Below are 12,245 nucleotides of genomic sequence, written 5' to 3'. Positions count from 1 at the left end.
ACAATTTTATGGTGGTAACTGCTGTGAATTTAATACTTGCCATACTTGGAAGTTCAATTAAGGCGAACATCACTAAACATAATTTATTCAAATCAGGACCTCATTTTCATAATTTATGAGGAAACGCTAGAATCGCCTTATTTCTTAAGATAACCCTGTCATTGGGCGGAGAATATGATCAAATGATATAATATATGCAAACGGGCTCTTATAATTTGCATATTGGCAGTAAAAAAATGTATAATTCGTCAGCTTGGATGGCAAACATGAGTTGGCAAAGGTATGTCAGAGGTCATAGCTCCCATTTTAGATTCAAGCTCAGAAGAGGAGCAGTAAGATCTGTAATTAAGTCTTGTTTTATATGGTGCACCCAAATATTTTCTGTGCACCTAATTTCTTAGGTTGGGTGTACCAGTGCACCTATTTCCAAAAAGGAATTTCGAGCCCTGGAGTAGTAATCAGGCCCATGTACAGATTAACACTAGACTAAGACTATAGCTAACATGGTCACTCCTGGAGAGGGTCTTCTTCCATTTTGACTTTCTTGCTACAACTAAAAGGGGACAAAGTTGTTGGTTGTACCTTTGTCACACTTGTAGATTCAGGTTTTTCTACTGTATGAGTTTTTAAATGTTGTGATAGATAGTCCTTCTGAGCGGTCCTGTACCCACACTCCCCACACATGTATGGTTTGTGTGTTGCTAGATGTTGGTCCAAAAAATATTTCCGTGAAGCAGAATAGTCACACTGGTCACACTTGAAGGGTTTTTCTCCTGTATGCGTTTTCATATGTTGGGACAAGTTGGACTTCAAAGCTGTCCTGTACCCACACTCCCCACAGATGTAGGGTTTCTCACCGGTGTGTTTTGCTAGATGATTGTCTAAACTGGATTTCTGTGCAGCAGAATAGTCACACTGGTCACACTTGTAGGGTTTTTCTCCTGTATGGGTTCTCATATGTCGGGATAAGCTGGCCCTCACAGCCGTCCTGTATCCACACTCCCCACACATGTAGGGTTTCTCACCGGTGTGTTTTGCTAAATGTTGGTCCAAAGCAGATTTCTGTGCTGCAGAATAGTCACACTGGTCACACATGTAGGGTTTTTCTCCAGTATGGGTTCTCAAGTGTCGGGATAAGTGGCGCTTTTGAGCTGTCCTGTACCCACACTCCCCACACATGTAGGGCTTGTCACCAGCATGTATTTCTAGATGTCTGTCCAAATTAGATTTATCTGCTGCAGAATAGTCACACTGGTCACACTTGTAGGGTTTTTCTCCTGTATGGGCTCTCATATGCATGGACAAGTGAGACTTGTAAGCCGTCCTGTACCCACACTCCCCACACATGTAGGGTTTCTCACCAGCATGCATTGCTAGATGTTGGTCCAAAGTAAATTTCTGTGCTGCAGAATAGTCACACTGGTCATACTTGTAGGGTTTTTCTCCTGTATGGGTTCTCATATGTCGGGATAAGGTAGACTTTCTAGCTGTCCTGTACCCACACTCCCCACACATGTAGGGTTTGTCACCAGCGTTATTCAAGCTGACTTGTTGTGCTGCCACCTGGCCTTGAACATTGCTTGTTTTGCTGTCACAGTCGACCTGGGAAACCCCAGTGGGAGACCCATCACAGCAGTTCTGACCAACTCCGGTGGGAGACCCATCACAGCGGTTCTGACCAAGTCCGGTGGGAGACCCATCACAGCAGTTCTGACCAACTCCGGTGGGAGACCCGTGTCCTGCCATTGCCATGTTCAGCCTAACGAAAAAAATTAAGAAATTATACAGATTAAGCGTTATAAGCTGTCAATGATAAAATAGAATGTATAGAAAACAAGCTTTAAAGAATTCTAACTTCGCCAAGCTTTACAATTTTAATCAAATGCATTACAACGTAACCCAACATAATTCTGACGTGTTGTCTTTCTCTCATTTGAATAGGTTTGCTTCTATGTTGTTCCAAAATCATAATTTGAGATCTTACAATCACTCACTCACACCACCAATCTCTTAAAACATTTCATATCATATTATTTATTACTTCTACGACTACGAACAATGGGTGAAATGACTCCATTCGCTAGGCTGGAAAGAGAGTCGGCAGTATAGCCTATAGGTTTGGTCACCAGGCTTCTCTATTTACTGTTTTTACAAATCAGTTCAATGCGTTTCTAGATTTTGTAATGTACGCCTTGTGCGATTCTTTACAATACAATTAACATTTCTATATAATTTCACGTACTCTAAAAGGCCACTTTGCCTGATGCAAATCAACGTACATGTAAGTGGCGAGGGTCCAACGTATGTTAGGTTTCGCCCCCCTCCCCCTTCAATTCAACGATATTCACATCCCGAAAATGCCTACAAATTATCATCCTACTGCGGTTCTTCTTCCACAGAAATGGTCTTAAACTATTCCAATCAACATCAGAATACTTTTCTGCCCGTTTCTAAGCCTTACCTGCTTCCTATGACGGTTTTTCTCTTCACGTAAACCGGAACTCGGGCAGCTCTGTCCTTCTGTCGTCTCGTGAGGTCAGAGGTGAACGCCAACTGGCTCAAAGGTGGAATTGTCGACCTGATTACCCAAGTAGTGCATTTGATGTCGGTTTGAACGTTCAGCTGTCTTTATAATGTCAACGTTCTGCGTTCAAACCTACCACTTTAACAACGTAACAAGCGTCTTTTGTTTCTAATCTACTTTTAAAGAGATAATTTAAGGGAATGAATGTCAAGCCAAACTGTTTGGTCTGAATCTTGATTTCTGTGTTTTATGATCGACTCACCACCTCTGACAATATTCCATCCAAGGAAAAAAAGGCAACACAGAAGGAAACATCATGTTCAAGGTACATAACGATTTAATTGTATTAACGGAAAATTTATATACATACATCTTCTAAAAGTAATTCAAAACAAACAGGAACTTGAACTCGTATCCAAAATAACGCCTTCGTTTTCACAACTGTAAAATACTTCCTACTATTGGAAACTGAAGCAAGTCGGTCATTTTACACCGATGCAAATCAGCGCAAAGATTTTACTACAAACCAAACCAAACGCTAGTTTCCTGAGTATATGTTAGTCAAAAGATATTATTGTATCTGTAAGACATACAGGCAAACACTTAGACAAATTGAAGTACATATGTACATGTATTAACAAGAAATCGAAGCTCCTTCAATGGCTTCATTCAAACAAACTCAACGTAAACTTCTACATTTCAACTACTGTTTACAATCACTTACCGATGTTAAATACTGTACATTTACATTATCCAATCAATACCGACAAATTTTGGTGTTCTACCACAAATTAAATTTACTGTTCAAAAATTACAAATCTGGTTATCAAATGATGGAGTCGTTTCCAAAATATATGATTGATAGTTAAAGAAAGTATATTTGTCTGGCTAAGAATTATTCTTGTAACTAAACCACAGTTTTACAGTGATTAAAAATGCAGTGGACAAAAGTGCCTACGACATTTCGTAAAAAAAACTTGCATGTTTGCAAATATTAGTAGCATATCTTATAATAAATCATGTAGTTAGCCTAAATGGTTTCAAAATTATTGTGCTACATCCGCAAGCTACATATAGCCTGAAGATAGAAAAACTATACTTAAGAGAAGATTATGCACATTAAATGTCACTACGAGATGGTCACAGTTGCAGCGTTGGTAACTCCGTGTGAATTCTTTTATGTCGAGTTAGGGCAGACTTAGAGGCTGCATTGAAGCTACACTGGTCACATTTGAAGGGTTTCTCTAGTATATATGGGTTCTCATATGTTTGGATAAGTTAGACTTTTGAGCTGTCCTGTACCCACACTCCCCACACATGTAGGGTTTCTCACCGGTGTGTTTTAGTACATGTCTGTCCAAATGAGCTTTCCGTGCTGCAGAATAGTCGCACTGGTCACACTTGTAGGGTTTTTCTCCTGTATGTGTTGTCATATGTTCGGATAAGTGAGACTTTTTTGATGTCCTGTATCCACACTCCCCACACATGTAGGATTTCTCACCAGTGTGTTTTGCTAGATGATTGTCCAAATCAGATTTCTTTGATGCAGAATAGTCACACTGGTCACACTTGTAGGGTTTTTCTCCTGTATGGGTTCTCAAGTGTTCGGATAAGTGAGACTTTTGAGCTGTCCTGTACCCACACTCCCCACACATGTAGGGCTTTTCTCCTGTATGAACTCTCATATGTTTGGATAAGTCAGAATTTCTAGCTGTCCTGTACCCACACTCCCCACACATGTAGGGTTTGTCACCGGTGTGTTTTACTAGATGATAGTCCAAACTGGATTTCTGTGCAGCAGAATAGTCACACTGGTCACACTTGTAGGGTTTTTCTCCTGTATGGGTTCTCATATGTCGGGATAAGGTAGACTTTAAAACCGTCCTGTATCCACACTCCCCACACATGTAGGGCTTCTCACCAATATGTTTTGCTAGATGATAGTCCAAATGGCCTTTCTGTGCAGCAGAATAGTCACACTGGTCACACTTGTAGGGTTTTTCTCCTGTATGGGTTCTCATATGTCGGGATAAGTCAGACTGTTTAGCTGTCCTGTACCCACACTCCCCACACATGTAGGGTTTCTCACCAGCGTTATTCAAGGTGGCTTTTGCTGCCGCCTGGCCTTGAACATCGTCTTTTTTGCTGTCACAGTTGACCTGGGAAACCCCGGTGGGAGACCCATAACAGCAGTTCTGACCAACTCCGGTGGGAGACCCGTGTCCTGTCGCTGACATGTTCAGGCTAATGACAAAATTAAGAAATTATAAAGATTAAGCTTTAAAAGCTTTCAATAAGAAAATTAGGTTTTTAGAAAAAAAAAAGTTTAAAGAGTTCTTACATTATCATGCTCTACAATATCAAATTAATGCATTACAACGTAACCCAACATAATTCTAACGTGTTGTCTTTCTCGCATTTGAATAAATTTGCTTCTATGTTGTTCCAAAATCATAATTTGAGATCTTACAATCACTCACTCACACCATCAAGCTCGCTCAAAATATTTCATATCACATTATTTATTACTTCTACGACTACGAACAAAGGGTAAAATGACTCCATTCGCTAGGCTGTAAGAGAGTCGGCAGTATAGCCTATAGGTTTGGTCACCAGGCTTCTCTATTTACTGTTTTCACAAATAAGTTCTACGCGTTTCTAGATTTTGTAATGTACGCCTTGTGCGATTCTTTACAATACAAGTAACATTTCTATATAATTTCACGTACTCTAAAAAGGCCACTTTGCCTGATGCAAATCGACGTACATGTAAGTGGCGAGGGTCCAACGTATGTTTGATTTCGCCCCCCCCTCCCCCTTTAATTCAACGATATTCACATCCCGAAAATGCCTACAAATTATCATCCTACTGCGGTTCTTCTTCCACAGAAATGGTCTTAAACTATTACAAGCAACATCAGAATATTTTTCTGCCCGTTTCTAAGCCTTACCTGCTTCCTATGACGGTTTTTCTCTTCACGTAAACCGGAACTCGGACAGCTTTGTCCTTCCTTCGTCTTGTGAGGTCAGAGGTGAACGCCCTTTGGTTCAAAGGTGAAGTTGTCAACCTGATTACCCATGTAGTACATTTGATGTCAGTTGGCACGTTACGTTTACCTCATGATGTCAACGTTCTGCGTTTCAAACCCACCACTTTAACAACGTAACAAGCGTCTGACTTTTGTTTCTGATCTACTTTTAAAAGAGATATATTAAGGGAATGAATGTCAAGCCAAACTGTTTGGTCTGAATCTTGATTTCTGTGATTTATGATCAACTCACCATCTCTGACAATATGCCATCCAAGGAAAAAAAGGCAACACAGAAGGAAACTTTATGGTTCAAGGTACATAACGATTTAATTATGTCAGTGGAAAATATCTGTAGATCTAGAAAAAACTACAAAACAGGAAATTTAGTTGTATACAACCTATCGTCTACCTTTCCACTGGTGTAATATAACTTCCTACTTTGGAAACTGAAGCACATCAGTCATTTTACACTGATACAAATCAATACCATTAGCTTTTGGGTTTTATCCTAACAAATCCTAGTAGTTTAAAGAGTTGATAGTCACAAGATATAATCGTGTTTGTAGGACATACAGGCAAACACTTCGTGACAGGAACTACTAGTAGATACACAGGAAATTTAAGCTCGTACACACACAACACTAACGTCTACATTCCAACTACTGTGTACAAACACAGCACTAATGTCTACCTTTCAGCGTCAACTACTGTGTACAATCACTTACCGATGTTAATGACTGATTATGTATATGTACATTATCCAATCAACATTATAACATTTATTATTCTCACGAAATCCTAGGTAGCTAAAAGAGATTTTTCGTTTCAAAATAATTGATATTAGAACAAAGTATATTGGGTACTAACTAAACTTAGACTTATTCTTGTACCTAAATTATAGCAATAACTTAATTAGATATAAAAGTGAAGAAGTATAGGGCTTTCTCGTAGGAAAACCTTTGCCTACTTGCAAACATCATGAATTCTTACAGAATATTAAGCCTAAATCTTAATGAACATAACTGTCATATACCCTTAAGATTCGTATCAAAATATTAAGTAGAGAAACTGTAGTTAACAGCAGACTGTGCGTACTAAATGTCACTACGAGATGGTCACAGTTGCAGACTTGGTGCCTCTGTGTGAATTTTCATATGTTGAGTTAGGGCAGCCTTAGAGGCTGCAGAATAGCTACACTGGTCACACTTGTAGGGTTTTTCTCCTGTATGGGTTCTCATGTGTTCGAATAGGTGAGACTTTTGAACTGTCAAGTACCCACACTCCCCACACATGTAGGGTTTCTCGCCAGTATGTTTTGCTTAATGATCATCTAAGGTGGACTTCCGTGTTGCAGAATAGCTACACTGGTCACATTTGTAGGGTTTTTCTCCTGTATGGGTTCTCATATGTCGGGATAAGGTAGACCTTAGAGCTGCCCTGTACCCACACTCCCCACACATGTAGGGTTTCTCACCGGTGTGTTTTACTAGATGTTTGTCCAATGAAGATTTCAATGCTGCAGAATAGTCACACTGGTCACACCTGTAGGGTTTTTCTCCTGTATGGGTTCTCATATGTTTAGATAAGACAGACTTTCTAGCTGTCCTGTACCCACACTCCCCACACATGTAGGGTTTCTCACCGGTGTGTGTTGCTAGATGTTTGTCCAAATGAGCTTTCCGTGCTGCAGAATAGTCACACTGGTCACACTTATAGGGCTTTTCTCCTGTATGGGTTCTCATATGTATGGATAAGGTAGACTTGTAAGCCGCCCTGTACCCACACTCCCCACACATGTAGGGTTTCTCACCAGCATTATCCAACTTGACTTGTGTTGCTGCCTGGTCTTCAACATCGCTTGTTTTGCTGTCACAGTTGACCTGAGAAACCCTGGTGGGAGACCCATTACAGCAGTTCTGACCAACTCCGGTGTGAGACCCGAGTCCTGCCATTGCCATGTTCAGCCTAATGAAAAATGAAATTAAAAAGATCAAGCTTTAGATGTTGTCAATAACAAAATTGGCTTTTTACAAAAAAAGTTCAAAGAGTTCCGACTTTAACATGCTTTACAATATCAACATAATATATAACAACGTAACCCAACATAATTCTGACGTGTTGTCTCTCTCGCATTTGAATAAATTTGCTTCTATGTTGTTCCAAAATCATAATTTGTGAGATCTTACAATCACTCACTCACACCACCAATCTCTTAAAACATTTTATATCACATTATTTATTACTTCTACGACTACGAACAATGGGTAAAATGACTCCATTCGCTAGGCTGGAAAGAGAGTCGGCAGTATAGCCTTAGGTTTGGACACCAGGCTTGTCTATAATTTGACTGTTTTTACAAATCAGTTCTACGCGTTTTTAGATTTTGTAATGTGCGCCTTGTGCGATTTTTTACAATACAATTAACATTTCTATATAATTTCACGTACTCTAAAAAGGCCACTTTGCCTGATGCAAATCGACGTACATGTAAGTGGCGAGGGTCGAACGTATGTTTGATTTCGCCCCCCCTCCCCCTTAAATTCTACGATATTAACATCCCGAAAATGCCTACAAATTATCGTCCTACTGTGGTTCTTTTTCCACATAAATGGTCTTAAACTATTCCCCTCAACATAAGAATACCTTTCTGTCCGTTTCTAAGCCTTACCTGCGTCCTATGACGGTTTTTCTCTTCACGTAAACAGGAACTCGGGCAGCTTTGTTTTTCCTTCGTCTCGTGAGGTCAGAGGTGAACTCGATCTGGGTCAAGGGTGAAATTGTGGACCTGATTACCCACATTGTACATTTGACGTCAGTTGGCACGTTACGTTCTCCTCATAATGTCAACGTTCTGCGTTCAAACCGACCACCTTACAACGTAACAAGCGTCTGACTTTTGTTTCTGATCTACACAACAATCTAAGCAACACAGAAGGAAATTTTATGTTCAAGGTATTACACGATTTAATTATGTCAGTGCAAAATATCTGTAGATCTAGAAAAAAATACAAAACAGGAAATTTACTTGTATACAACCTATCGTCTACCTTTTCAATGGCGTAAAATAACTTCCTACTTTGGAAACTGAAGAACATCAGTCATTTTACACTGATACAAATCAATGTCATTAGCTTTTGGGTTTATTTATACAAATCCTAGTAGTTTAAAGAGTTGATAGTCACAAGATATAATTGTGTTTGTAGGACATATAGGCAAGCACTTCGTGACAGGAACTACTAGTAGATACACAGGAAATCTAAGCTCGTACACACACAACACTAACGTCTACATTCCAACTACTGTGTACAAACACAGCACTAATGTCTACCTTTCAGCTTCAACTACTGTGTACAATCACTTACCGATGTTAATTAATGATTATGTATATGTACATTATCCAATCAATACTATAACGCTTACTATTCTCACTCTACAATTCTAGGTAGCTAAAATAGATTTTGATATCTCATATTACAACAAACCGAAACTAAAACTTATACTTGTACCTAAATTATAGCCATAACTTAATTAGATTTTAAAGTGAACAAGTATAGGACTTTTTCTTGAGAAAAACCTTTGCCTACTTGCAAACATCATGAATTCTTACAGAATATTCAGCCTAAATCTTGATAAACATAACTGTCATATACCCTTAAATTAAGATTCGTATCAAAATATTAAGTAGAGAAACTGTAGTTCACAGCAGACTGTGCGTACTAAATGTCACTAAGAGATGGTCACAGTTGCAGACTTGGTGCCTCTGTGTGGATTTTTATATGTTGAGTTAGGGCAGCCTTAGAGGCTGAGGAATAGCTACACTGGTCACACTTGTAGGGTTTTTTCTGATGTGTGTGCACTCATATGTCGAGATAAGTCTGACTTGTAAGCTGTCCTGTACCCACACTCCCCACACATGTAGGGTTTTTCTCCAGTATGGGTTCTCAAGTGTCGGGATAAGTGGCGCTTTTGAGCTGTCCTGTACCCACACTCCCCACACATGTAGGGCTTGTCACCAGCATGTTTTTCTAGATGTCTGTCCAAATTAGATTTATCTGCTGCAGAATAGTCACACTGGTCACACTTGTAGGGTTTTTCTCCTGTATGGGCTCTCATATGCATGGACAAGTGAGACTTGTAAGCCGTCCTGTACCCACACTCCCCACACATGTAGGGTTTCTCACCAGCATGCATTGCCAGATGTTGGTCCAAAGTAAATTTCTGTGCTGCAGAATAGTCACACTGGTCACACTTGTAGGGTTTTTTCTCCTGTATGGGTTCTCATATGTCGGGATAAGGTAGACTTTAAAACCGTCCTGTATCCACACTCCCCACACATGTAGGGTTTCTCACCAGTATGTTTGACTAGATGTTGGTCTAAATTGTGTTTCAGTGCTGCAGAATAGTCACACTGGTCACACTTGTAGGGTTTTTCTCCTGTATGGGTTCTCATATGTCGGGATAAGGTAGACTTTCTAGCTGTCCTGTACCCACACTCCCCACACATGTAGGGTTTGTCACCAGCGTTATTCAAGCTGACTTGTTGTGCTGCCACCTGGCCTTGAACATTGCTTGTTTTGCTGTCACAGTCGACCTGGGAAACCCCGGTGGGAGACCCATCACAGCAGTTCTGACCAACTCCGGTGGGAGACCCTTGTCCTGCCATTGCCATGTTCAGCCTAATGAAAAAAAAATTGACGAAATTATGCAGATTAAGCGTTATAAGCTGTCAATGCTAAATAGAATTAATAGAAAACAAGCTTTAAAGAATTCTAACTTCACCAAGCTTTACAATTTTAACCTAATGCATTACAACGTAACCCAACATAAATATTCTAACGTGTTGTCTTTCTCGCATTTGAATAGGTTTGCTTCTATGTTGTTCCAAAATCATAATTTGAGATCTTACAATCACTCACTCACACCAACAATCTCTTAAAACATTTCATATCATATTATTTATTACTTCTACGACTACGAACAATGGGTAAAATGACTCCATTCGCTAGGCTGGAAAGAGAGTCGGCAGTATAGCCTATAGGTTTGGTCACCAGGCTTCTCTATTTACTGTTTTTACAAATCAGTTCAATGCGTTTCTAGATTTTGTAATGTACGCCTTGTGCGATTCTTTACAATACAATTAACATTTCTATATAATTTCACGTACTCTAAAAGGCCACTTTGCCTGATGCAAATCAACGTACATGTAAGTGGCGAGGGTCCAACGTATGTTAGGTTTCGCCCCCCTCCCCCTTTAATTCAACGATATTCACATCCCGAAAATGCCTACAAATTATCATCCTACTGCGGTTCTTCTTCCACAGAAATGGTCTTAAACTATTCCCCTCCACATCAGAATACTTTTCTGTCCGTTTCTAAGCCTTACCTGCTTCCTATGATGGTTTTTCTCTTCGCGTAAACCGGAACTCGGGCAGCTTTGTCCTTCTGTCGTCTCGTGAGGTCAGAGGTGAACGCCAACTGGGTCAAAGGAGGAATTGTCGACCTGATTACCCAAGTAGTGCATTTGATGTGGGTTGAACGTTAAGCTGTCTTTATAATGTCAACGTTCTGCGTTCAAACCTACCACTTTAAGAACGTAACAAGCGTCTGACTTTTGTTTCTGATCTACTTTTAAAGAGATATTTTAAGGGAATGAATGTCAAGCTAAACTGTTTGGCCTGAATCTTTATTTCTGTGTTTTATGATCAACTCACTACCTCGGACAATATTCCATCCGAGGAAAAAAGCAACACAGAAGGAAACATTATGTTCAAGGGATTACATGAATTGTCAGTGGAACATATCTGTAGATCTAGAAAAAAACCACAAAACAGGAAATTTACTTGTATACAACCTATCGTCCACCTTTTCAATGGCGTAAAATTACTTCCTACTTTGGAAACTGAAGAACATCAGTCATTTTACACTGATACAAATCAATACTATTAGCTTTTGGGTTTTATCCTAACAAATCCTAGTGGTTTAAAGAGTTGATAGTCACAAGATATAATTGTGTTTGTAGGACATATAGGCAAACACTTCGTGACAGGAACTACTAGTAGATACACAGGAAATCTAAGCTCGTACACACACAACACTAACGTCTACATTCCAACTACTGTGTACAAACACAGCACTAATGTCTACCTTTCAGCTTCAACTACTGTGTACAATCACTTACCGATGTTAACTACTGATTATGTATATGTACATTATTCAATCTATACTATAACGCTTACTATTCTCACTCTACAATTCTAGATAGCTAAAACAGACTTTCATATCTCATATTACAACAAACCGAAACTAAGACTTATACGTGTAACTAAATTATAGCCATAACTTAATTAGATTTTAAAGTGAACAAGTATAGGACTTTTTCTTGAGAAAAACCTTTGCCTACTTGCAAACATCATGAATTCTTACAGAATATTCAGCCTAAATATTAATGAACATAACTGTCATATACCCTTAAGATTCGTATCAAAATATTAAGTAGAGAAACTGTAGTTCACAGCAGACTGTGCGTACTAAATGTCACTACGAGATGGTCACAGTTGCAGACTTGGTGCCTCTGTGTGGATTTTTATATGTTGAGTTAGGGCAGCCTTAGAGGCTGAGGAATAGCTACACTGGTCACACTTGTAGGGTTTTTCTGTATGTGTGTGCACTCATATGTCGAGATAAGTCTG

The 12,245-nt window shown here is 39.5% G+C and overlaps 1 pseudogene; it reads right to left on the bottom strand.

Annotated features, from left to right (window-relative positions):
• Nucleotides 1-375: 375 nt before the first annotated feature.
• LOC109483850 overlaps nucleotides 376-12,245 on the bottom strand; it is a 16,732-nt pseudogene continuing 4,862 nt past the window's right edge.

This window comes from Branchiostoma belcheri, unplaced genomic scaffold (assembly GCF_001625305.1).
Source record: "Branchiostoma belcheri isolate BF01 breed outbred unplaced genomic scaffold, Haploidv18h27 scaffold660, whole genome shotgun sequence".
Lineage (NCBI taxonomy): Eukaryota > Metazoa > Chordata > Leptocardii > Amphioxiformes > Branchiostomatidae > Branchiostoma > Branchiostoma belcheri.
The sequence above is the reverse complement of the archived record's forward strand: the minus strand, read 5'-3'. Positions and strand labels throughout refer to the sequence as shown.